Source organism: Rattus rattus, chromosome 1 (assembly GCF_011064425.1).
Source record: "Rattus rattus isolate New Zealand chromosome 1, Rrattus_CSIRO_v1, whole genome shotgun sequence".
Lineage (NCBI taxonomy): Eukaryota > Metazoa > Chordata > Mammalia > Rodentia > Muridae > Rattus > Rattus rattus.
In genome coordinates, this window is record NC_046154.1 from 62,020,054 (window position 1) to 62,047,123 (window position 27,070).

The 27,070-nt window shown below is 40.6% G+C and overlaps 1 protein-coding gene across 12 annotated transcripts in view; it reads left to right on the forward strand.

Moving 5' to 3' along the window:
- Positions 1–27,070, forward strand: part of Elavl2 (ELAV like RNA binding protein 2) — a 124,776-nt gene that overhangs the window by 15,577 nt on the left and 82,129 nt on the right. The gene's annotated exons all lie outside the window — the stretch shown is intronic.

The following is a 27,070-nucleotide window of genomic DNA, read 5'->3' on the forward strand; positions in this document are numbered from 1 at the left end:
CAAAGGAGAATGACCACAACTCGTTCCTTAGGGCGGGGATTCTACTCAGGATTATGTTAGGTCTGAGACTAGGTGACTGCTGGAAAGGATTCCTTTGCAGGCTGCTCCCGTCCTGTTGCCAGCTGGCAGTCTTGACTTGCAGAATTACTTTTTTGGAACTGTATGGAGTAAGGATATGGGTTGTTTTCTATAAGTGAGGGGATGGAGACATCATCTGCAGACTTATTTTTGGATGCTGTTAAGATCAAGAAAGAAGATTGAAATACTGTATGTTGTATTCTCAACGAGAGTGACATTTGATAACCCTTCTTCCTTGTAGTACAGATTCTTCGAGACCTGATGTTTTTAAGCTTGCTCCTTTCGTGAAAAAAATGTGTTCTAAATCTGGTGGGCTTTTAGAAATATCACTTGTTTTATATCAAGAAAGAAAAAAAAAATCAGTTTGTATATTCAGTGAGATACAGGATGTCCAAACATGAACCAAGAAGAGCAGCCCTGGGGTAAGAGACTCCTTGATTCTCGTCCCTCTAGGAACTATCAAGGTCAGCTCTGCATTTTTTCGACTTCATGGTCAGAGACATTGGTACCAGTGAATGGGAAAGAATGCAGATTGAACATAATCTGTTTTCACACTTTGGTCTGTTTACAGTGTAAGTTCAGGCAACCTTTGCCAAGTTTGTGTAAACTCCTGGTTAATAATGCAGATAATACAGAGACAGATGATATAGTTTTTGAGAATTATATAAGAATGTTTCAGTTGAATATTTGTCCCAATTTGATTCACTGTAGGAGAATTTTAGGAAAAATAGTACTTTAACTGTGATCAAACTGTAGCTTTACATCATATTTGAATTATTAAAAATGTCTGTTAGTGGGATTTTACCCATCCCACCCCCTAAAGCTGTGAAGCATTAAGTTCATGTTTAGAACGGAGAAGCAGTAGCTGCATGTTGACATGCCTTTTGATTTCCATCTCAGTGTGTATTGTTCTACTTATGTAGTATGCATGTTATCTGTATACATGTGTGCTGTGTGAAACTGCTATAAATCTAAGTAAATAAGGTCATCAGATTCAGCAGGGTGCCTCTGGCATACAAGAGCCCCAGTAGGCGGTGTGGCAAGGCCCACTAGAGCAGAGCCAGCAGGTGGGGACTGCTCAGGACACTGCACACTGCTCGGCTGTAGCTTAGCGGTACATGGTGAAGCACAGGTTAGCACAGCTGTTGAGAACTTAGAGCTGGGCTCTTTCCGTTCTGTGAGACATGGCAGCTTTGCCTCAGTTCAATGCATGGATTTTTTTTAATTAGCATAGACGGCCACAGATTTTGAGAAAAATATTCTTCTTTTCATTCTTTTTTGTTGGTGGTGGTTGTTTTTAAGACAGGTCTCTCATTGTGACCCTTGGGCATTCTGGATTTCACTTACATGGATCAGGCTGGCCTTGAACTCACAGAGAGCCTCCTGCCTTTGCATCCTGCCTGCTGGTGTTAAGGTGTGAGCCACTACATCCGGCCTTCCTCCTCTTTAAGGACTTTTAGTTAGTTAGTTAGTTAGTTTTACTTTGGTCGTTATGTTTTCCAGCTTTCTGGCACTTTGAAAGAGGGCCGTGGAGCAAACAGCTGAAGAAGAGAAGCAAGTTACCTGTGACCTGAGGGTCTCCCACCCTCTCAGATCTAAGGGTCCACTCTTACCTACACTTCTGGAAGAAACAAGCCTTTAATGCATGCTCCCTGGGGCCTCTCATTCAAGCCACAGCAGTCAGCCATTCTTTGTGTTCCCTATACTTAGTGTTTGCTTTCAGTTTAAAGAAATAAGACAGACTGATTGGCATTTTATTATATAGCTTGTGAACATTTGAAAACAGCCACTATGCTTTTTGGGCGACTAAAAATTTTACTGGTAGCTTTTTAAAACTTCATATTCTAGACAGAACTTAAAGCAAAAACCACTTTTCTCTTGGACAGGCAGGATGGCTCAGCTGGTAAAGGCATTTGCCACCAAGTCTGCTGGCCTGATTTGATTGCAAGAGCCCACATGACAGGAGAGATGGTCACAAGTTGTCTTTTCACCTATGCACTCTGCCTCCATACAAAATAAATTTAAACATTTCTTTTAGGGTTCACTAAACACTTGTACTATGTGATCATAAGTACTGAGGAGGTAGGGTCTATGACATAGACATAGATTTATTGCAAAGGATATGTATGTAAAAGGCCTGTGATTTATTATTTATAATTACGATTTGTGCTATGAATGCAAAGAGTCTGTGGACCTCCTGACCTGGTAAGTGGTGCTCAGCGGAGGTCATTCATTCGTTGAATTTTTTCTTCCTTAATAGCTCCTGTTTTCTGGCCGTGCACAGAGGCAGGCTTTTAGTTGTAAATTTTTAGGGACTAGGTTATCAGGTGTGTCGGGGATCCTGTAATTTTTATTTTTCTTGGTAAACTGGTAAACTTCGAGGCTCAGATCTAGTCTGCAACACCTGGTTTGTATCCACTGTGGACCTGGAATCTTTAACAGCTGGGATACAGTTTTCACAATCCGGCAGCTTTTGCTCTAGTAACTAACTATACAGTGAATTCCAAGCTTAGCCGTCAGGGTTGGGCTTCTGTGTCTCACTTTGAAGGAAAGTAAGTGCCTTTTCTTTTCTTTCTTTTGAGACAGGGTCTTATGTGTATCCCTGGCTGGCCTAGAGCTCCCTATGTAGACCAGGCTTGACCCCCACATTACAAGAAATTGGTGTGCTTCTGCTTCTAGAGTGCTGGGATCAAAAGCATCTGTCATCAGAAGTGGCTCAAACATGGCTTCTTCATAATTCCTTGTTCAGGGTATTGATTCAGGCAGTGACAATGAAGTATGTCTGTTGATTTTGCATAGCTTAAAAGTCTTCATCAAATAAGCCATTGATGGATTGTTAGTTTATGAAAAAACTTTTCACACTCGCACTCTGCCAGGTCTTGCTGAACAAACCACTTTATTTCTTTAAAAACCCGTGTCCCTGTACAGGCTCCCATAGTGTCTGTGTCTGCAAGGCCACATTTCCTTGATGTCTTCCACAGGCCATCCTTCTGCCTCCTCTTTCTAGGAGTCCCCAGCTCTCATGCAACTGTCATATCCCCAGCCCTACCACAGAAGCTATCTCCTGTCAGTGACTTCTCACAAAGGAAAAATTAGTTTTCTCCAAGGGCAGGCCCTTGTCCAAATGGCCAATACACAAGGAACTCAATGTTATTTTTGGGGGTTTCTGTCTCACAGTGCTTTGTCTGGGTTTTTTTCCCCCTTCTTGCATATCTTTTGCTTATATATTACATTTTTGTATTTTTTTTTATGGGTTTTCTGTGTTTGTGAAAGTTCGTGTTTAAGTGTCTGTGTTTTTATACTGTGGCTCCCCCCCCATTTTATTTTGTTTTCTATGTTAATTTTTTTATCTTATTATATGCCTGTTTGTATGCTAATATGAGAAAAAGAAAGGATGTTGCTTTGGGTGGATGGGAAAGTGGAGAGAATCTGGGGAGAGAAAACCATAATCGGATTATATTGTATGGGGAGAATCTATTTTCAATATTAATAGTATTAAATGTTAATAATAATAAAACCACCGTTGTCCCACCCAGCATCCATTTAACGTTAAAAGGAGTTACTGTATCTGTAACTGTCTGTGAATCCATTCCTGCAGTGGAGAGACTCAGGCAGCATTGTTTGCAGGACTCTTGTAAGACACACTTTCCTCCTTCTCTTGAGCATGGGTGTGTGCTTTGGATATTGAATCCAGGGCTCATACATATTAAGGACATTCTTCACCGCCCGCCTGCAGTCCTGATCATACATTTGCCTGAAAATGACTAGAGTGATGTTTGCTCACTCTGCGAATCTTAAAGGATTCTTCTGTATGTTTGTTTGTAAGAACATTTCTGAGCAGTCAGAGATGACAAGGAAGAAAGGAGAACCAGGAAACAAATCCCCACCTGACTTCCTTTATCCGTAGGGAATAGAAGTGAACAGCGAGTGTACAGCGAGTGTATGACATGGTATCTTTCTTTTTCTTTTCCTTTTTTTTTTCGGAGCTGGGGACGGAACCCAGGGCCTTGCGCTTGCTAGACAAGTGCTCTACCACTGAGCTAAATCCCCAACCCCATGACATGGTATCTTAAAGTAGTTCTCTGGTCTGTTTATTGTAGCATTATATCTACCTGAAATGCTTTTTCCTCAGAGAAGTTAAAATCAGTTTGTTTGTTTGTTTGAAGTATTACCTGGTTGTTTGTTGCAAGGAAATCAGAACTTTGGATTCCTTTAGTTCATGCTCTCTGTGATTGGTGTAACACGGATGTGACACTTTTCTAGCGGGACTTTATTCCATCACTTCCATGTCCTCACGAGTGCAGAGAGAAGCCACTGGAGTGGCTCACACTAACCTCCACTGCCCCTGGAATGTTTAGAGAAGGAAAAGGAGTTGAGTGCTATTTGCGGCCTGAGTAGACAAGGTGGGAACTGGGGAGCAGGCGAGGAAGGAGTATTTGGGGGCAGCAGGCTTTAGCTACCTTGGATGTCTAGACCGTTTTTAATGTTGAACTACATTGATTCGAATTTTTAGGACATTCCATACATGCTAGGCAGGCCCTTCACCTATATGGAAAGTTTTACCGTTAATTCTGCTTTTGGTACCGAAGATTGGACCTATGGTTTTGCTAGACAAATAGATGAGGGTTCCTTCCACCTTTGCTCTTAACTTTTCCCTTTTGAGATAAAGTTTCATCCAGTTGTCTAGGCTGGTTTCGACCTTTTCTGTACCCCAGACTGACCTTGTGTTTAGAACCTGAGTAGAGCGCGACTGCTGAAGTAGCTAGGATTCTGGTCGAGCACCACTGGGTCTTGCTCAGTCTTTCTTGGACCCAGTATTTCTTTAATACAGTAAGCTCTGTTTAATTTATTTTATGTGTATGGGTATTTTGCCTGTATATCTGTGTACCACATGTATGCAGTGCCCATAGAGGTCAGGAAGGGGTAGGTCTGAACCTGGAGTTACAGACTATTGTGAACTGCCATATGGATACTGTGAGTTAAACTCAGGTCCTCAGGAAGAGCAGCCAGGGCTCTTAATAGCGGAGTCTCTTCCAACTCCAGTTTCTGTCGCTTAAAGTAATTAATTAAATAAATAATTGTTATAAAGTTGCATAAATAAAGGTAAATATGTCATGTAATTTTTTAAACTGGCATATATCGACCTTGTTACTCTGTTTATTAGAAAGCTAGCTTTACAATACATATATTTGATTAATTATATGTAATAAAGCCCTTGATATTTAAACTACTGAGCATTTCTATATTTTAAAGGAACATCATTTTTTACCATGTGATAATAATTAAATGCTAGTTTCTGGGCAGGTTACTATTTTAAAGTGACTTTGTGTTAACAGCACCGTTCATCTTACCCATCCCTGGGAATAATTACAGCCTTACTTTCTCCATTCGTAGTCTCCTAGCTAGTGAGTTTTAACCATCTACCTGAGCCACACAGGAAAAGAACTTGTGTAATGGATAAGTACTTTGAAATTTTGCTTTTTACATGAATTGATGACAGTTTATATAGCTTCAAACCATGCTGTATTAAAAAAATATCGACTGCTTCAGGGTTGGACTGCAGAGGTTGTGTTTGCCAGGAATATGGAGCAGGCTCCAGGGATGACCTCTGGCTAATCATTTAGTTGCCCTGTGACTTCTAGCCAATCATTCAGTAGCCCTGTGAGCTTCCTTTGCTGCTGGAAGAAGGACTGCTTTCTGAACAGCACTGAGTCTGTGTGTGGAAATGGACAGGAGTAGAGGTCTGAGGAGGTCCCAAGGCTCTCTCGTGTACATCTTGTCACACACTTGTGCACACACAGTTCACATAGCAGCAGCTCCACTTGGTACCCAGTCACAGAACAGCATGTTCTACAGCACCTCATTTTAAAGCTGTAATATGTTACATGGGCAGCCCTTTCTCGGATGCGTCCGGTGTGTTGGCAATTTATCAGCAGCAGGGTTGTGATCCTGTCACTTCTTGTTAATGAAGGCTTTTATTTAGCTTAGCAAATCATATCTCCCGTTAACATCCACACTTGCAAACTGTAAACTTGAAAGAGATGTTTGTGACTTTCTATTAATTAGTAGCCACCAGGGTGTTTTGGCCCTTGCTTATAGCAATTTAGCTATATTTCTTCTGTTCATATGTGGTTTGTCTTAAACCAAGAAGTCCCTGAATGCCTATAAATCTTTATTTTTAAATTTTTTAAAAAAGCTTTCCAATTAGGTGGTCGTCTCCTGTGTCAGTTTTACACTTCTAAGTGGGAACCTTATTTTAACAGAGCCTTGACTCAGTGCATCAGCTCAACTTTCTGAGCATCTGTTTACTCCTGGCCTGGGCATCCCCAAAGTACTCACTCTGTCATCATAGTTAGAGGACATTAATTACTTCAGCAAGTTCAAGGACATGGGAGAATCTCAGCTGGAAGGGCCACCCCTGCAGCTGAGCTGCTTTCGCAGTCACAGTCGACGTGAGGATCTCGTCAGCCTTGCCTAGTGTCTAGGAATAATGATGGGGATGTCAGATACCTAGCTATTTACTGCTTTTCAGTCCTCCAGCGCTCCCTTCCCTTGGTATTCCTGCATGACAACTTCTCTCAGAATGTGGGCTGATGCTCCAGAGGGATTGTTTATTGATACACTTTAAGCCTTTTTAGTAGCAGTGACTATAACTTAAAAGCTGAGTATGGTGGCACATGCCTTTAACCCTACCCCTCCAAGGCTGAGAGACTTACATGGTGAGTTGTCAGGCCTAGAAAGTGAGACCCTGTCAAAATAGAATAAAATAAATAAAGCACAGTTACTGAAACAGTGATGGCTTCCGTGTATATTCTTATTCTTTGTATAAGATATTTTTATTAAGAGAATTGTGAGGTAGAAAAACACAGTGACTATGAGCTGAGTTGTTAGTGAGGGTTTATCTTTGTTGTATAGTCATCTAGAAAGAATAGCTGTCTGTGAGGTAATGTAGGAAGCAGAAGGCGCAACCTTGAGAAAGATCGGCGTCTATGTGTTCAAATATTTGTTTTTTTCCTCACTCATATACATGGACTTAAAACCTCAAAAATTTTTCTTAGGAATTAAGGAAGCATGTCATCTGTGCCTCATTCTTAGTCCTCTGCTCCTGTAACGAAACAAAACTCTACTTATACAGCCTTCCAGAATATGTAAAGCACACCATATATGCAAATACTTTATTTGAAATGCTCAAATCCTTCATAACACTTACTATCTTAGATACAAGTTAGAAGAGTTATAAACTCAACTCTCATGTAATTTTGTAATTGGGTTTTTATATCAAATATGTATTCCTTAATGGGTAAAATAGAATTGTTAATTACTTCAAAAAATAACTTTTCTTGTAATTTTAAGGGCATTTCAGTAGATCGTTGTTTTTCCTTGATTAGTGTTTGCGTGCCTTTGGGAGTCTGATGTTAGTCCAGCTTTGGAAGTGCAGAAGAAGCAGGATGTGGAGGCTGCTGAGTGTTGAGTATAGCCCATAGGGAGGGACTATGGGAGGGGCTTTAAGGAGAGCTCTTGAACTACTAAGGAAAGGGCTCCTGAGACTAGGTAGATGGGAGACACTTCTGGAAGGCTTATGTAAATGGAATGTGTTTTGTTGTAGAAGCAGGCATAGTATGACATAACTTTTCACATACTTAAACATTTGATGCTTAAAAATGTTTTTATTTTGAGATGTGTGTGTGTGTGTGGGGTATATCTGTCTGTCTATATCTATCTATATCTATATCTATATCTATATCTATATCTATATCTATATCTATATCTATATCTATATCTCAGTATTTGCCTGAATGTGTGTCCCTGTACCACATGGATGTAGTGTCCAAGGAAGACGGAAGATGACGTCGGTCTGACGTTACAGCCAGTTGTTTGCTTCCTTGTATGTGCTGAGAGTAAACCTTTGTCCTGGTGAAAAGCAGTCAGGGTTGGTACTTGCTGAGGCATCTCCAGTCCTGTCCCCTGCTCCTTGTATTTTTAGGTAGGGTGTCACCATGTAGTCCTGCCTAGCCCGGAACTCAACTATGTAGACCAGGCTGACTTCAAACTCACAGAGATCCTCCTGCCTCTGCCTCATACCTGCTGGGATTGAAAGTGTGCACCACCATACACTTTTGAATCTTAAATTATATGTGTTTTTCTAGAAGGCCTTCGTGTCAGAAGCAGACTGGAAGGGAGTTCTGTGGAGAAGCTGGGGTGAGGAAAGCAGAAGAGAAGGAAATGTACTGAAAGGCTCTGTACAAAAATGCCCTGGCGGATGACTGCATGTCTGACTGTGTGGTCCACCAAATGCAGATGAGGAAGTGCTGCTTGGTAGTTTGCTCTCACAAGAGACCCCGGCACGAGAGTTTTCGTGATAGTTCTTTGTAATGTCTTTCTTCTTTTCTTCATCAAAGAAGTTGAGACTATTTGGTTGATTTTAATTTTTTACTTTTAAAATTAACATTCACTAGTAAAAAATTAGCAGATTAACAAACTGGTTTATTAGTTGCTCAGGAAAGCAACAGTTAGCAGTCTAAAGTTTATGTGTGTTAAAGGAATTCACTAGAAACAAAGAGTATTTGGTAGCAACTTTCGTAAAGTTTCAGGAGCCGCAGCATCTTTTAATATACTTAATTTATGTAGGCCCATCAAGAACTTTCTGTTTGTACAGGTTATATTAGTCAATATTTGCTATACTAGTAATTAAGAAGAAAAAGTTTAAAAATATTAAGAAAAAATAAGCTTAGTACTTATTAACAGATTTTTTTTTAAAGTGAGGGGCATGTGTATATATATTTATATACACGTGTATATATGTGTATTTTTTCTTTTCTAAGGCAAAAGTGATAAGGACAGCACAGTTTTGCATTTTTTAAACTCCTTTAACTTTGGTCATAACAGAACTCCATTCTCCAGCAGCAGCAAACTGAGTGCAGAAGCAAAGGTCACATATCTGGAATCGTCTGGAAGCTCTGTGAGAGCAAAAACCCACGTTGTTTCTATTGCTTAGACCGATTGAAGGTATCTCAGGAAGGTTGGTCTACACTTTTAGTCTCAGCACTAGAGTGACGGCTTCTTGTAAGAAGTAAGGCTGGGCTCACCTGAGCCGTAAATGGAACTTCGAATTAGTATTGCAGGGCACAAACTCATCTCTCCAAGGGAGAAATTGAAGGACATGGTGTGGGGTCAGGTGGAGCTCAGTGTGGAGTGCCTGCTGGGCACACTCAAGGCCCTGTGTGGATCTCCATCGAAGCTGAGATGCGTGTGTAAGCGTGGAATTGGAATAGCTGGAGGTGAGAACACTGGGACGTGGCTCTGTCGCTGGCAGCTTTTCCAGTGGTCCAGATCTTAGGTATTGCTTTCTTTCCCTAAAAATTGAGGCTGTGGGCTAATCTTAATGTGTGAATGTTCTGTGATTTATGCACATTTTTATAGTCCTCTCAACACTTTCTTTCTATAAATACACACGTGCCCACACACTGGCTTACACATACAAGGAGCACTTTGGAAGGTCACATGAGCTAAAAATGCACCTTGGAGTAGTTCACCTAAGCATTTTCTCTTTTCCTATATTGGTTTCATTGTCCCATTTTGTTTCTTAAATAGAAATTGACTAAATGGTACTGTGGGTGTATATGGGATCTCTATCTCTGTTGTCAGTTGTTGAGCATGGGTGCAACTTTAAAAAAGCCTTGCTGCGGAACCTCCCTACTCACCCCCATTAGTCACGGGATTAGCTGGGAAAGGAGGAGAGAGGTGAGGTGTCAGTCATCAAAACTCTTGTCAGATGTGTTGATTCCTGGTTGTTGGGAGAAGATGCCCCCTAAAATCTTTCTCTTGAAGCAGAGAAGGGTAGTAGCCAGGGATACACATTCATTGCTTTTCTGTCTGTGGTTAAGCATTTACTCTTGGTAGAATTAATTTCTTTCAGTTTTCAAAAATGTACCGGTTTAGACATTTTCTGCTTTTTGATCTGGCTAACAATCTGAACATTGTGTTGTTAAGTATTAATACTGTTATGTGCCGGAACCAGATCGAGAAATGTCAATCCCAGTAGTACCAGCTTCTAATGCTGTTGATTTCTATTTAAAACTGAAGACTCTTAGTGAAGGTACCTCTGCTAGGCAGGAGGGTGGAAGGAAGAATTGTTGACAGCCTGGATTTCAGATTATAGGAAGTTTACTGCCTTCAGAAAAGACACTATTTTATAAACTTTTTTTTTTTCCTGGAGCTGGGGATCGAACCCAGGGCCTTGCGCTTGCTAGGCAAGCGCTCTACCACTGAGTCAAATCCCCAACCCCCGACACTATTTTAATATTGTGATAGTTTCTTAGTATATATTGAATGAATGGTAGTAAAACTGGCTTCAAAATATAAAATTCAAGGTGACAACCATTCTCACATTTACTTTCTTTTTAGCTGTGAAAGTGAGACCTTTAAACTGAAACTCCTGCCTTGTTTAAAAGAAACAAGGCTGCACCAAGTTGCTAATTTTTTAAATATTAAATTTGATACTATTTCCAGTACTGCTGTTCTCTCTGTCTCTGCACCCCCCACCGCCCCCGTTGCTTCTGCTATGACATGCATGTGGTGGTCAGAGAACAACTATGTGGAGTTGATTTCCCCCCTCCCTTCACCCTATTTTCTGCCTGCCTGCCTGCCTGCCCACCTTCTTTTACATGGGTTCCAGGGATTGAGCTGTCTCCAGACGGCGTGGCAAGTGATTCATCTGCCTTGGCTTTTTTTTTTTTTTTTTTTTCTTTTGTATTTCCTTTGGATTTTGTTTATATGTATGCAGATACATGTGGAAGCCTGAGGACAACCTTAGGTGTGGTTCCTCTGGTGTGGTCCACCTTGTTTCCTGATTGGAACCTGGCTCTCTGGTTAGGCTAGGCTGGCCAGTAAGCACCAGGCTCCTTCGCTCACCTCATCACCAGTGCTGCTACTGCCGACGTTTTTCGTGGGTGCTGGGATTGAGCTCAGGTTCCAGTACTTGTGTGGCAAGCATTTTTTTGACTGAGCTATCTCCTCAGCACCTGTTTCTGGAATTTTATATTTGTTTTATACTAAAGGTGTTCCTGGGTGGTATTTTTAAGGCAAACAGCTGTTTTGAAAAATGAAGTCTTGGGAGCTGTTGAATCTGTCCTGGATCTCTAAGCTGAGAGAAGGAAAGATCAGAGGAAGGAAGACTGCCTTAAGTGCAAAGTGTTTAGGCTGGACTTGTAGTTCTCTGTTGAGTCCAACTGCAAGGGTCATTGTCGTTCAGTGTGCTCTTGATATGTCAGAAGGGCTTCTCAGAAGATCAGGAAGAGCATGTCAGTGCTGTTTTTTTTATGGCTATTGTTTAATAAGTGTTAGTGGGTCATCTGAGATTTATAAACTATTTATTGTCCTAGAAATTCCCATATTGAGTAAAGACAGATGGAAAATCAGTATTTGAGTAAAAATGTCAAATCTTGTATTCTGTCCCAAAGTAGATTCAGATTTAAGTGTTTAGTGTAAAATTTGACCTGTCTAACTGTAGAATTTCATTGCTGAGGGTGGGGCTGTACTAAGTTTCTATCCGAGATCAAGCGTTCTAAGTAGTTGTTGCCTCTGATACTTAAGCTGACAGCTTTAGTTGGCTTCAGTAAAGTTGGCAACAGTGCATGACCCGTGCCATTTGAAGGGCTTTTTAAATGTTCATTTTAATTGTAACCAAAGTAAATCAGAGACTTGTGGGCATGGGCATGGTGTCACACTTCCTGTGATTCTTGTACTCTGGTGACACAGGCAGGACAACTGGGAATTTGAGGCCAGCTGTGCTCTATTGTGAGAACTCGTGTTTGAACACTATCCCCATCTGCCCTCCCTTTCCACCACCTGCCCTCTCCTCCCCAAGGAAGAGAGGAAAAAGTTAGTGGGGTTGTAGTCCCCTTGAAGTTATCCTCAGATGAGAAAGATGGGGGCTTGAATCACAGTGTCATTTGCTCATGCTGTCTGCTTTGGGCTCTGCCATCTTGGTGGGGGGCACACCCTTGTGAGCCAATAACCTGGCCGTTAAGATTTGCTGATATTGGGTAGGTGGAATGTAAGGGATGGGGAATTCTTGATATTGCAGAACTTGATGATTGGGTTCTTATTCTGTTCTCAGCCTTACCAAGCTGAGGATCTATTGTGGACTGACATTATAGCAGTGGTTCTCAACCCAAGGCTGGAGACCATCAGGATAATACATATTTCCATTGCGACCACTGGTCTTAGGAACTGAGACACTGTTCGGTGGCAAAATTATAGTTATGAAGTAGCAATGAAGATAAATTTATGGATGGGAGTTCCTAAGACCATTGGACATTTGTTTTCCGATGGTTGAGACCAGTGGATTAAGAGCTTTATTTAAAAGCGCTCAGAGACAGTGCTGTGAATCCTCATTCCTGAGTGGGAATGTTTTAGAAGACCAAATGTACATATTTTTTAAGTGAGATTACTTCTATCAGGAGACATTGCTAACTTCAGGAACTTGATTTATATAATAGAATTCTTGGAACTTTGCATATACAAGACAAGGTCTGTCTTCTGCATCCACAGAGCTCCGGGACAATTACGTTTTAAAAGCCAGTGCTTAGTTTCCACTTGCTAGAAGACTTCTAACTTTTGGGAAAGGAAAAAACAGATTGAGAAAAATGCAAAGGCTTAACTTTTCTCTTTGGAATGGTAAGAGATGCTTCAGGATTTTCTAATTGGTAATAGTTCCTCCACCCCCAGCTGTGTGTCTTGTTTGGCGTATCATGTCTGTAAAGAACCTTGGTCTGGCCGGAAGGGACTTGGGTGGGGTAAGGCAATTAAAGGCTCTCGAAAGAAGATGCTCTAATTAGTGAGAGCTGCATCTCTTTCAAAGAAGAAGAGTGTTGGCTGCTGGGAGTAGCAGGAGTTACTATTAAGGATCAGTGACTAAGAATTAATCTTATTTAGCTGCATGTGGGGATAGATATTGTAATTAGATGTGAGAGAGGAGACATGGTAATCAGACTTGAAAATATAGGCTATGAAAATTCTGTTTCTCCTCGCCTGTGGGTAGGTCTGCTTGCCATATTTTTGGGCGCAGGATACTTGAGTTCTGGTTGTGATTTTGACCCAGAGTGTCTTGGGAGAACATTTCACTCCTCAGGGTGCTTTTCTCTCTGGAATACGTTGGGAAACAACGCAACCCTAAGAGATGCACTTCTGACTTTGAGCCAGAAGGTGTTGATCCACACATCTTACTTTCTTGTTCCGTGAGACATCCCTCACTCCATTCCACTTGTTTTAATTGATAAGTAGTAGTTTGGAGACCCAGGTTGAAAACTATAATAGAAAAACAAGTGCCGTGAATAAGAGCATATTAAGTTCTGTTAGGCTCTGCATGCTCAGGTTATGCCTGTCATAATTGGGTAATAATTAGTACTTTAGGAAGGCTATTAAGATAAGGATTTATTAGTTTTTCTGCTCTTCACGTTATATGACCACCACCTGGGAGAAAATTTTGTGCACTGATAAGGAATAAAATGATCAAGTTTTAGATTAAGAATCTAATTGTTAAATCTTGATTAAATGATGCCTATTACGTTGTAATTATATCTATCTATAAAAACGAGTGATATTAGATTTGATTGCTGGGTTTCCTAAAGCAGCATTTTAAGATAATGAATTTTAATTATATGTGTGCCTGGGAACCATTTTAAGCCATCTAGAGAGGAAAAAATGGGCAAGGCTGACTGAGAAAGGCTCATCTAGGTGTACAGCTTTCAGCTTGTGGCTTGGCAAGGGTAGAAGCAGGAAAATAGGACTCGTCTCCCATTCCTTCCTACACAGGACTTCCTTACCAAGCCTCCTGAACCAACAGAATTAATTTTATTCAGAATATCCAAATGACATTCGCTTGATGTCAGTGCCATGTGGAAATGCTTGTGTCAGCATCATTTAAAGTCTTTTTCTTTGTGTTGGAGAATTTAAGAACGGAGGTGAAGTCTCCTAAAATTTTCATCCTAAGCTCCCTGGCTGCATTTGCTCATGTACTCACCTTTTCCCGTGTACAGATGTGCAACCTGCAGCATGTCTGACCAAGTTACAGGCTCACAGGTGCAAGGATGACAGGGCTGGAGCCAAAACTCGAGAGATCCGTCTAGTTCTGGTGTACCAGCTCGAAAGTCTTCTAGAATTCACCGTGCCCCAGGACTGTAGCTTAATTGTGGATTAACTAGTACTATTGTGCCTCTGTGGCTTCGGGCAGTAGATTTATGAATTATCTCCTAAGATAAATATGACCTTGCAGTAACTAAAGGAGACACAGGCTGCTCACCCCCGCCTGAAGCTTTCAGTCGCTCTTTGTTGCCCATAGACAGGTCTTACCTCATACTCTATGGTCTGTCTAATATTTCATTGTGTCAGCCCTAAATTGTGATTTTTTTTCTGTCTTCTCTCAGTCTTTCTCTCTTTTTGCCAGTGTCAAACACTCCTCACTCCAGCATACTGTTTTCATTTAAAGAATTTGAACTTTTTAACCTATGATTATGTGTATGAGAATCTTTGTGAGCATGAGTTCTGGTATGTGTGGAAACCAGAAGATGGCATTGGACACCCTGAAGCTGGAGTCACCTTATATGGGTCCTGAGAACCAAAGTCAGGTCCCCTGGAAGACTAGTAATTTAGCTTTTCTTTTTCTTTTTCCTTTTCTTTCTTTCTTTCTTTCTTTCTTCTTCTTCTTCTTCTTCTTCTTCTTCTTCTTCTTCTTCTTCTTCTTCTTCTTCTTCTTCTTCTTCTTCTTCTTCTTCTTCTTCTTCTTCTTCTTCTTCTTCTTCTTCTTCTTCTTCTTCTTCTTCTTCTTCTTCTTCTTCTTCTTCTTCTTTTCTTCTTTTTCTTCTTTCTTCTTTCTTCTTCTTTTTTTAACAGCTAAGCCATCTTTCCAGCTCCCCATTTAAAACACTTGAAATTGCCAATAGTATTTGAGGGTCATATATATATGTGTGTGTGTGTGTGTGTGTGTGTGTGTGTGTGTGTGTGTGTATGTTACATGTGTTTTTGACATTGCTGTTTGTGTGTATTTATTTACATTGCTCCTAGTGAGCATGCATATATTTAAGGTGTGATTATGTTTTATGATATAAAATGTTTTAGAAAATACCTCTTTTAGTAATACTCTCTTGTTAACAATTTTTGGAAAACATTTATCATTTTCAGGCATAAAGTAAAAAGTAGATTCCATTCTAGACTTTGGTTCATGTTTGTTGAGTATCTTTTGCCGTTTTGTTTTTATTGTTAGGTGCTTAGGACCTGCCTGGGCAGATGGTAGCTCTTGTACATATCAGAATCTGAAGCACAGAGGTCAGGGTAATTCGGCCCATTTGCACCTAGCTAAATATGCTACCATGTCATATTTGTGAGTTGGACTCGACACCAACCAACTTTGCAGACTTCATCCTGCTCACGTTTGTCATCACCAGCTACCTCTCAAATAACCCCAAACCATTGGCCATGTGTCAGTCGCTGTTAAAGTGAATGTTAGATAAGCAAGCCAGAATTCATTCTCCTTGAGTTACATGATCGTGGGTACTGGATTGGTCTACTACTCTATCCTAAGGGCTGGGCAGGTATGCTAGAATCTCCATGGCACATTTGGGGTAGCATTCTTAGTTTTGGAGAGGCTCGGTTACAGGGCTATAGTAAGTAGCTTCTTTTGCAGGTAACCAAATATTTTAGTATTTGCCTTTGTCACTTGGAGCTTCCTATAAGGCTGGCCAACCCTGGATCCCTTACAGCAAGTCACTGCCCTCCTGTGGTATCACACATCTTTTAGCCACAGTGACTAAGCAGCAGAATTATAATCTGGCAACTTTGTGGGTTTACTGTTAAGAGTGTGAAGCTGTTTTTGCCTTTTGGCAGTACTTTGCTTTCATCAAGATGATCTCAGCTTTCATTAAGTTTTCATCTAATTGAAAAGATTGATTTTTGAGTAGGTGAGAGTCCTTTTATGTAATGTCTCAAAGGACAGAGTGTGGGTCAAATCACTCTTCAAATGGATGGTAATTGTGAGGAAGAGGCTTTTCAGATGGAGATAGCAAGCTACCCAGAGTTTATTGGAGCTAAGAGCTTTTATATGTAATAAGCGTATACCTTTGTAAATAACAGGAACTGAAATAAGCCATGAACGCCCCGGAGTCCATGGGTGGAACCATAGCTCTGCGATGGCATCGATCACCATTGTAACCCTTGTGTTTGAGAGCAGGACCTGGACATTTGTCATTTGATATTTGGTTTTTTGGACCACTCCTTCTTTAGCTCTCTAAATTGATTTAGTCTTCTAATTATTGTGCCCTTTAAAAATGAGGTACAGTAGAGAATCCAAGAACTAAATGGGTTCTTTGTTTTTGTATGATACTCCAAAATCTGGTGGAGGGAAATATTGAGATGAAGGAAGTCATTTAAGCATCCTTTTTAGTGTTTCCCCAGTTTGTAAGGAGGTGGTAACACCACAGAGCAGGCTGTGAAGAGGAGTCGATATTGAAACGATCACTTAACTCTTGGAAATCTTTCTTGGAAGCACTAAATAGCAATAAATCAGCTTTCTGGGAGAAAACACATTGACATTAAACGCCCTGTTTTTTTCTCTCTCAGGTTTGTAATGAACAAAGGGATATTCTTCTTCAGTAGGAGGGACCTAGGGATTTTAAATTCTACTTACTGCCAACGACTTAGTTTCATCTTGGCTGAAAGCTATACTGTCTTCTAAGGGTTATTTATGTGATAACTAATGACTGCCTGTTTTATTTCCTGTTCTTACAGTACCTCTCTGTTTCTCATCAGTTGTTAGGATCTTGTACTCTTAGAAAACATTTATACAAAATATAGAGAAAGAAATGGCCCATTTGATACATGTTGTCAATGATGAATGTAGGGGTCGTGGTTTTCATTGTTGACTTTCAACATACTGCTTAGGAAGGTTCTGCTTACAATCTAAACATACTAGTTTCTGGTTAGTTAGATTGTTGACTTGCTGTGTGTGAGTACATGTGTGTGGTTTTTAAATTTTCTATTAAGGAGCAATGTACACTGACAAAATACAGCTGTTTTCTGCTTATCACTGACATGACAGATGAGAAGGTGAAAGCCTCTTTAGGCATGTTTATATTTCATTGGTCAGGGATGTTTCCTACACTTTTGGGAGTGAGTAGGTGGTACTCTAATAAGATTACATTTAACTGCACTGATTTAAAAATTATTTTCTAGAACAGTAAGTAGGCTTTGCCCATACAAGCTTTTTGCAATTTTAATAATTACTCTTTTATGACTAATGTTTTATTTAAAAATGGCTGATATTTCAGAATTCTAGGAAATTTTAAAACTGGAAGCATGTTTTTTAGCCTCACGCTTGAGGTAAAGGGCTGTCTAGTGTGCATTAGGATGCGTCTTCTCCCCTTAACTATTCCTGTCCTCAGAAGCTTTAAGAACTCTGGCAGGACAGCTTGCCTTCTCTCCTGCACGGCCTGCTGTGCATGTGTTTAGCAATCAATCTGTCATACAAGTGGGTGGTTCTTTCTCCTCCTTGATGGGAAGCCGATGGCCCAGCCCTCTTGGGCACTTAATGTTCTAGGAAATAGTCACAGAAGTCTCTGACTGTTATACTATCCATTTGTGCCAGATTCTGGTCCCTGATGTAGATCTGCTAGGCCTCATTCTCAGTTCTAGCATACCTGCACACCTACAATACAGGAGGTACATGCATCAGACAACGTGAGTGCTTTTGGCTATTCTCCATGGACTTTAGGTTACTTCTGGGTGCTACTGTTGAGAGCATATTTTTATTTTGGTCAGAACCAAGAACTAAGGCTCTTTTAAAATTCAACTCTCCATACCTGGTTATGCCTCTACATAGAAGCCATCACGGAATTTAAGTCATTGTCAGGGTCTTACAGGTGTGTAATTGCTACAGAAAGAGCTCCTGGAGGACTCTGCCATTTGTTACAGTGATGTGCATAAGTGTGCAAGGGAACTAGTAGAGTGAAGATGTGGACTAGAGAAAGCAGTTAACAAAAGTGTGAAGCAAAGTGCAGAGAGCAGGGCAGAGGCTCTTTTGTCAACTTGTAAAACTGGGAGCCCGGTGTTCCTTGCTGGGAGCTATGGTATCTTACTGTGTCCTGCTACCACGTGGTTTAAATGAGTAGCATCTGGTGCAGGCTATGGAAACTCTGTTACCATTTCATTAAGAGGGTTGGAGAGGTTTGTTGTGATGTTCTTTGCAGAACTGATAGGGAAGTGATAGTTGAAAACGGCAAAATCAGTCTCTGTCAGTGGGAAGTCTTACTGCTAGGATTGAGGTGATAAATATGGAGAGAAAACAGAGTTTGGGTGCAAAGGTGCGGGTTCCTCTCATGGCCTCCAGGCCTTATTCAGAGCTTGTGCTGGGCTTAGGGGATAGCAAAGTCTGTGAAATCCTTTACATTTAATTAAGGTCACATCTCCCCAGTTTTTTATAAACATGGAGCTGAAATTTTTCTGTGCTGTCATTGAGTGGACATTCTTTGTCCTAAGGTATAGCATGTAGTCTCTTTTCAAAAGTTAGCCAGCCAAACCCTCATGGCTTTTTTCCTCTTTACTTTCAGAACTCAATGGGTACTCTACGAAATTTATGATTTTCTAATTCTTTATTATTATTATTGTTTTGTTTTTTCTAGACAGCTTCATGGAACAGCCCTACCTGTCTTGGAACTCATTTGTTAGACCAGGCTAGCGTTAAGTTCAAGAGATCTGCCTTTGTCTGCCTTCAGAGTTCTGGGATTAATGCTGTGAGCAACCACTGCCCAGCTAATTTTCTAATTTTTAAGATAATGTATACATTCTTTTTTACTAGCTGGTTCCCTGTTTCTGCTCATCTGTAAGCAGATGGTGATATGAATTGGTCGAAGTCAAAACTTATTTTGAATAAAATCACCAGTGTGTCAGAGAAGCCCTTGGGGAGAGTTTGTTATGGCCCCTTGTCATAGTTTAACACTCCTTGGTAATACGTTTCTTCCATCCACCATTATATAAAAAAAATAAGCAGAACGGCCATTCTAAATCATGTCCCCATGAGAGTAAAGCATGGAGGGAGAAAATGGGGGAGATTAATAGAATGGTTAGGGGACCTGTTCAAGGTTTTTGCATGAGAAGTTGGGAGAATAATTCTAGGGTGGAAACGTTAGGATAGAGAAAGCCCCATGTAGCTGGAAAGATGGTTCAGGTGTTAAGAGCATTTACTACTCTTCCAGACTACCCAGCTTTGGTTTCCAGCATGCTCATGGTGGCTTACAATCATCTATAACTCCAATTCCAGAGGATCCATTGCCCTGTCATATACTGCACATGTGTACACACACACACATACACACACGCACGCACGCACATTAATACTCCTAATTAATACATTAATACTCTTGACTCTTGTATTAACAGAAACTTTAAAAACACTGATAAAATGTACACGCATCATCCTTCTAATAGTTTTAAAGTAGTGGTAGCCTGAGGCACTTGGGGAGCATTGAAAGGGAGTCAGTACCAATGGACTAAAGAGAAGAGTGGGTGAAGGGCCAGTTAGCCAGGCGTGTGTGTAGCTAAGTAATAGTTTGCTAACCTGGAGCCAGCAAACGTTGGGTGGGAACAGTAGGAAGCAAATGGTACCCGAGAGAGAATTTGGGGTTCTATTGGTCAGCTTGGACTTCTGTAACAGCACACCAATGGTTAGCTTGCTTAAACTAGGAAAGGTCATCTTACTGTAGTTATAGAGGGCAAAAAATCCAAACTCAACATGCTAGGGTACTGGTAGTGAGTCTAGTCTGTCTCTCTCTCTCTCTCTCTCTGTCTGTGTGTGTGTGCATCTGAAGTCTCTTGTGGGACATAATTTTCTTCTACTTTTTAGATTACCCTCTTCTCTTTAAAGCTTCTGTATGTATATAGTCAACTTGGGACTAAGGCGTCTGCATAGGAATTTTGTAAACTACAGTTCATCCATATATGGGTATTTTATTCTTTAAAGATGAACAGAAATGAGCTTCTTTTTCCCAGTTTTTCTGGTCTCCAGTCTTTCTTTCAGTCTCAGAGAGAAATGCTTTTGTATGTTCACATGTTCTTGGGTATTTTTGCTTCCACCCAGCAGTTGGGTGGTTCCAATCTGCAGGTGGGTTTTTGTTGTTTTTTTTTTTTAATTTTTATTTTTATTTTTATTATTTTTTCAATGCGTATAACAGTTTCTGACCAACTCTTCCATTTAGAATTGAGTTTTGATGGTTGGTTTACAATTGATTTCTTTAACTTTTAACTTTAATTGTATAGTGTGAACTCTTTGTTAGAAACTACTTTGAAACTCATCATGCTTATGCTTTCAAAGTTACCTAAACAGAGCATACATTTCAAAGGCACCATACTTTGCCACAGGTGCTGAAGAGGGTCTTGGCAGTGTTTTCACAGAATGTCTTTTGGCGTCTGGTTTGCTGAGATTGCTGGGCATTGCTGTGCTGTTTATGTTGGAAACGCTGACACATGAGGGCAGGGTATTTTGTGTTATTTTTACTCAGTGTACTTAAGCAGATCATATATCTGAAAATAAAGTTCCTTAATAGGGCCCTGGCTTTCAAACTGAAGGGGAAGCCAGCAAAATGGGATCCTTGAATCTAAAGCACTTATGTATAAAAACACAAAAGCATAACTCTGGCTCCCATCCAGTTCTGTTATTAGCTAATTAGTGTATAGTTATTGGTCCTAACCTGGTTAATGGCTACTTGCCAGTCCTTCACAGCAACCGTGGGGCATCCTTTTCTATTTCCAAGGGACAGCCGTGGGTCTGGCAGTACCCCCATCCCCCTTTTTTTTAAAAAAACAAAAAACAATGAGTTCATAGGTGTTTGTGAGGTGAGATAACATGTCATTCTAGTTCTTTCTGTCAGGTTTTACTGTAACCTCCTTTTGGTTCAAAGTGAATTCCCAGAACAGCTGATGTGTCTTTAATTAATCCATTCCAAAGTACAGAAATATCCCTGTTTTACCTGCAAGGCATATAGGGGTGCGGGTCCCTGGGAATGACTCAAATGGCTTGGCAAAAATACCCACTGACCTTTCATCCAAGCTGGCACTTCTGGATATGTCTGTGTCCATCCCTCTAACTCACCTTTTCAGCCATAAAAACTTATTTAAAGAATTTCTCTGCGATCTCTGATCGGTATTCATTATCCCTGTTAGATCTATGTTTCCAGGACAAAACAAGTAAGCAGGGACTGGACCTATCACATCTTTTAGAGCACTTTTCTAGCCAAAGAATCTTAGAGAAAGTGTCTCCTTTGCAGAAAAGGCTTTTTAAAAATTCTGGTCTGCAGCCACCATTTTGTGTTTGTGTTAATAGGTTGTCCTAGTGTTACAGATGTTTACTTAAACAAACAATAGCAACAGCAAAAGCCTATGTTCTCTGGCATTAGAACATATGCTCCACGAATGTTATGCTATTGATCTCAGAGTACAAAATTTAACCCCCAAAAGGGGTTAAAGGAATAACTTTCAGGGCATGGTAGTGTAAGCCTTTAATCCCAGCAGAGGCAAGCAGATTTCTGTGAGTTCAGGGCTAGCTTGGTCTACATAGCAAGTTCCCAAACAGCCAAGGCTCTGTACAGGGACCCTACAACTCCCTGTACCCTCCAAAAAAGGAGAGAGAGAGAGAGAGGGGGGGGGGGAGAGAGAGAGAGAGAGAGAGAGAGAGAGAGAGAGAGAGAGAGAACGAGAACACACACTAGCTATTTACGTAGCTTAAAAAATTGTAAGTGATATTTTGCAAAGGCTTAAAAGATCCAAAAAATTATTTGTATAGCTTCCTTCCCTTAAGAATGTTTACTTTTCAAAGGGAATGAGGGGGGACACATTAGTTTTGACTCAGGATTCTCCCATACTGACTAGAAGCAATAGCTCAGACTATAACAAAGTATCTAGGATGTAATTTCTTGCCATTTAAGTGTGCTTCTTAAGGTCGTGCAGTGAAAGATTGACCACTAAGCATGAGAAATCATGTTAAAACCAAGTAAAGCATATGAAAGTTAAACAGGAAACATTGCAGGTGACAGGCTTCATTTGACAGTTCAGATGAGAATGTATAACATAATCACAATATATGACCTTATATGTCAATCTTATTTCACTGTATAAATTAGTAAACTAAGAGGTCATTTATGAAATGATGATTATTTTGGTTGTGGTAGAGTACATTCAAGTTGACCATTTAGGTTATGGCTGGATCATGCATCTGACATCGGACTAGGCTGGTATACCTAGAAACCAGTAGAAGTGGGCTATGCTTCTACAGTTGTTGAGCTGTAGAACCACTAGGGCTAGTGTAGGTTGAAAAAAAAATTAAAGGGCTATTTTCTTATGTTGTACTCATTAGCATATAAAAGCTCTTGGTCCATTTTGTTTTATGTGGATTTTTTTTTTCATTTCCCCCCTTCTAGTTACTGAGTAAGAGACAGGGTCACAGCCCAGCTGAGCTGTGGTTGTGACTGCTGCACTGCATTTGATTGCTCCTCAAAGCCTCCTTGGCTTTCAACCTCTCACTGCTTCGCATCACCACCCACTGACTTTAGAGCAGACAACTGTTAATTCCTCCTATAATTTGTGTACCACTTGTCACGTCAGTTAAAGAGCATGTTATGCTCTCCTTACCTTTATAGGAAGTGCGTACCGATAGAGCTCTTGAAAGTGTGCGCTTGCTAGCCTACACTCTGCCCTCGGTGGAATGATTCCGTTGTACTTTTTCTGCTGTTTTGATTACTGCTCTTTGTTGCTGTATTTGTGTGCACACTTACACGTGTACCACATTATACTTGCGGAGGTCTGAGGGCAACCTTTACAGAATTGGCTCTGGGACCAATCGTAATACTTGCATGGCCTGTGCTTTATACACTGTGCTATCTCAGCAGCCCGATTAGTGCTTCCAGTCAAGCTTTGTAGTCAGACTTGTGTTGAGTTCGCTCTCAATTCTGCTGCAGCAACTCCTTTCCTGGTGGTTTGTTTGGTTGAGCTTCTGTGTATATTTGAGACAGAGTCTTCCTATATGGTGCCCATGCTGGCATCAATGTGTTCTGGAGTTCCAGGCATGCTTCACCACACTCAAAGACTTGCTGATGTTTTTGCACTCTCGCCTCCTCCTCAGAAGCCAGATGCTCTCCACAGTCCCTAGTTTGACTGTCTGGTCTACTTGTAAAGGCTTTCCCCAGTGGCTCTCATCCTTGGCTGCATGTAAGAATTAAGTTGTGTGGATATAACAGTACCAGTGTTCAGGCCTTTATGAGAGAGTCTTACTGATTTTAGTGTGGATAAACTGGGCACTGGCTATAATCACTGCTTAGCTGGTAGTGCAAAATGAATATATATGTAACTTGGAGTCTGATAGGCCTGAGTAAGCAATCATTTGCAGTTCTCTGCAAGTTAATCTTTCGTAAGCCCATTTCTTCATTTGAAAAATAGGGTTAAAACAACTCATCTTATTTAGTTGTTAGTATCATATGAGGCTAATGCTTCCTAAATGGGCTTAGCACACTGCCTGACATATCCTGGCTTAAGCCACTAAGAGTCTTATACCATCCAATACTGTCTCCATTTGCAAATGTGCATGTGCTCTGACATTTCTTGTTTACTGTTTTTTTTACTCATGGTTTTGAATACTTGCCTTTTTTAAAAAATGTATTTACAGATCCAAGGGCCTTAGTGGTATTTTAGTATTCATTACATACTAAATAAAAACATACGTCTATCTCTTAAAACCTACTAGATATAAAAAGAAGCTTCTGAAGGAAATGAGAGGAGAAACTTCTTTGAATAGAAAGGTGAATGGGGCTATGAGGGTGTCATTTTGAAATTTCAGTGGCTTAGATTTCTAAAACTCTTAGTCCTTGGTAGTCTTTGCTTTCCCCTCCCCATCCTTCCCTTCCTGCCTCTTTTCCTCTCCTCACCACTGACGTCTCTATTCCTGAGAAACTCTATACGTTTGCCTCTCATGCACCCTTCTAATACTTTCTTTGTCTTAGTGAGCATTGGCCCTTTGTTTATCTCGAAGTAGTATCTTTTTTCCCTACTTTTGATTCAAGGTGACCTTTTGAGTGATAAAGCGTGTCTCCAGTCATACAGGCTAGATCAGCAACCGCTGAAACAGCTGTCTTTTGAATTATAGAAGGCGGATTTTTGTTGAAGCGTGTTTTTATAGTAGGCTGTCTTTCAGAATTCCCCTTGTTATTGTTCTGATAGTCCCATAATCACCTTTGGGTTGTCGTCGTCCTCCAGAGCTCGGGATCCATGTGCCTTTCCAAACCATTCATGTCCTAGAAGGATAAGAAATCAGTATTTGCCTGATTTTTTTTTTTTTTTTTTTTTTTTTTTTTTGTCTAAAGTAGTCTGAGCTATATTGGTTCTCTCAATGTAAGTTAGATCTTGACAGATTATATCATTTTGATAAAATGAGGTTTCAGGATTTTAATTTTCTTACAGTCCCCTTGACTTTCTTGATATATAATACAATTTTGTTGTACCTTTTTCAAAGTACATGCGATATGGACTTTGACTGGTCTTTTGGAAGGTGACTTTTCTTCAGTAACAGAGATAAATGCTCAGGTACAGACACAGTTTCTGATGTCCTTGGAAAGGTTTAGAAATCTCTCAAGTACAGCGAGCTGGAGACAGTAGGTGTCTAAAATAGAGTGCAGCATCAGTGAAGACCAGCCAGTTGGCCTTCCAGTAGATCAATCAGCATCGTGGGTGACCTTATCTCTTCACGGGTGACTTCATCTGTGACTGTACACTAAAGTTTGGAATTCTTATTTCTTAGGGAGTGGGACCTAGCCTTCTCATGTGCTCTGACAGCTTCATAAATTAGGTCCCTCTCTGTGGCCTTTTCAGCTTTGACCCATTATTCTACCCAGGCTGGAGCTGGTCAGTGCTTCAGGAATGTTTATAGCTTAACCCCAGACCTCAGGAAGCTTCCGAGTGGCTGAATCATTTCAGTGCTGTGTGTTCTAGCTGATTAGTACTTGCAAGTAGGAGTTATGGGAGAGGAGGCACCGGAGTGAGTGGCAGCAGCTTCATGAGATTTTTCTCATTTTGACTATTCCTGCAAAACACAATGCAGTGTTTGGGAAAATATGTGATTAAAAATTAATGTTTCATCTTGACAATATTTGATTTTTAAGGGCAATTGTAATTGAAAGACCCTAGGTCTGTTTTTTGGTCCCCTGGGACAGAATTCATGAAAAATTCATAGTGTACTTGGCTCTGTGCATGGGCCTTCTCATTTTGCGGCTGTTCAGTCTGTTTTCATTGTTTTGCTTTGAGGTACAGTGCATCTGTGAATCCCATTGGTGTCTTTCTTCATTCCCAGCCATTAGCAACAGTGGTTCCTCAGGCAGGCACTGGAAGAAGTGTGTCATCAGTGGCATGGGGGACTGTTTGCCACGTCTGTTTCTCCAAGGACAGGCATTTAAGATAATTTGACACTGTATTATCACTAGATTTCAGACATACAAAAGGATGTGTGCATGTCAGAAGAGAAATTGAATATATATTTTTTGTGACTTTTGTGAAAAACTTAAATTTCTCCTTTTACTTCAAATGCGTGAAGATTGTTTCTCTGCAGTTTAGTGAAATGTTTGGTGTCCAATCTGCTTTATTAGAAGAAATTAAGTGTTACATACTCTTTACCTATTTCCTGAGCTCCAACTTCTCATATGAATTATCTGATTAAAAACCTAATTGGCAGTTGGATGTAATGGGTGTGACACTAGCAACATCCTCTGCCTACACCTACTTACAGGACAGCCAGTCTCCAGGCCTCGTTTTTTTCATCTGAGCAAAGAAAATGGCTGGGCATGGATGGCATTCAGGTTTTTTAGCTTAAGTTTCTGTAGTTGCAAGAGTTCAGTCTACAGAAGCTAACACACTACATGTGGCCAATCTTGGAGCACATTGCTCGTTCCTCATGGCTCATCTTGCCCTTTCTCATGGTGGCACCATGCTGTGTTCCCCCAAAGACCACGTGTATCCTATTTGTGTCTTATTGTTAGGTCTCAGTTTAAATGTCACTTCACCAGAGAGGCTTTCTTCTTATCACTTTTTTCCCATAGCATCCTGATTTTCTTCATGGCCTTGGAATGTAGTAGAGACACAAATTGCCCCTTGGCTTGTTTAGTACCTGTACCTCCTGCTATGTGTCCTGCATACCTGTCTTGCTTATGCTTGTACTCTCCCCAGCCCAGTGTCTGAAACATGGTTGGCGTTTATTAAGTGAGTGACTATGTGGGCCCTAGCCCCTGTTTGAGCAGTGGACAGCTTTCTGCATGTTCACTTGTTCTGTTTTGGAGTCTTCATTATGGGTTTCCCCGTGTCACTGTGATATCATCCCTCTTCACACCCCAACTTGCATCCTGTGTTGTAGCTCTATTTATGTGTTCTGTTCTTTGCTAGAAAGTAGGGACTCCTTGTCTGAGTCATCCTCAGTATACAGCATGTTGCCCTGTGTCTTACGAGATTTGCCTATTGCACCAAATGCAGATGTCTAAGTCCTTCAAATGTATTGATATTTAAGCACATCTATTTTTTTTTTTTATCTTTTTACCATCTCCCATGACCTGTGATGTCTTATTTCAGTATTTCCCTCAAGGTTTTCAGGTTGAAAATCGGCACTCTGTAGCAGCCCAGAGCTACATTGGTTTGCTGTATAATTTCTTCAGTTTAGGATCTGTTGTTGTACACGCAGCTACTCTAAGTGGTCCCAGATTTTGAATGGAGATCTTGCTACCTTTTATTCTTGGTACTTTGAGCATTGCCATTTATCTTTACCAGCTATTTTCTCGTTTAGGGGGCTGTAGTTTAAGAGATGAAGTAAAAGTAATTATGCCCAATGAATCTCTGGAAGTAGGGCAAGTCTGTCTCTTGAGACAGTAAAGGTCAGCTACTTTTTACAACTATGGAACAATTTCTCTGTATTTTCTGCCTA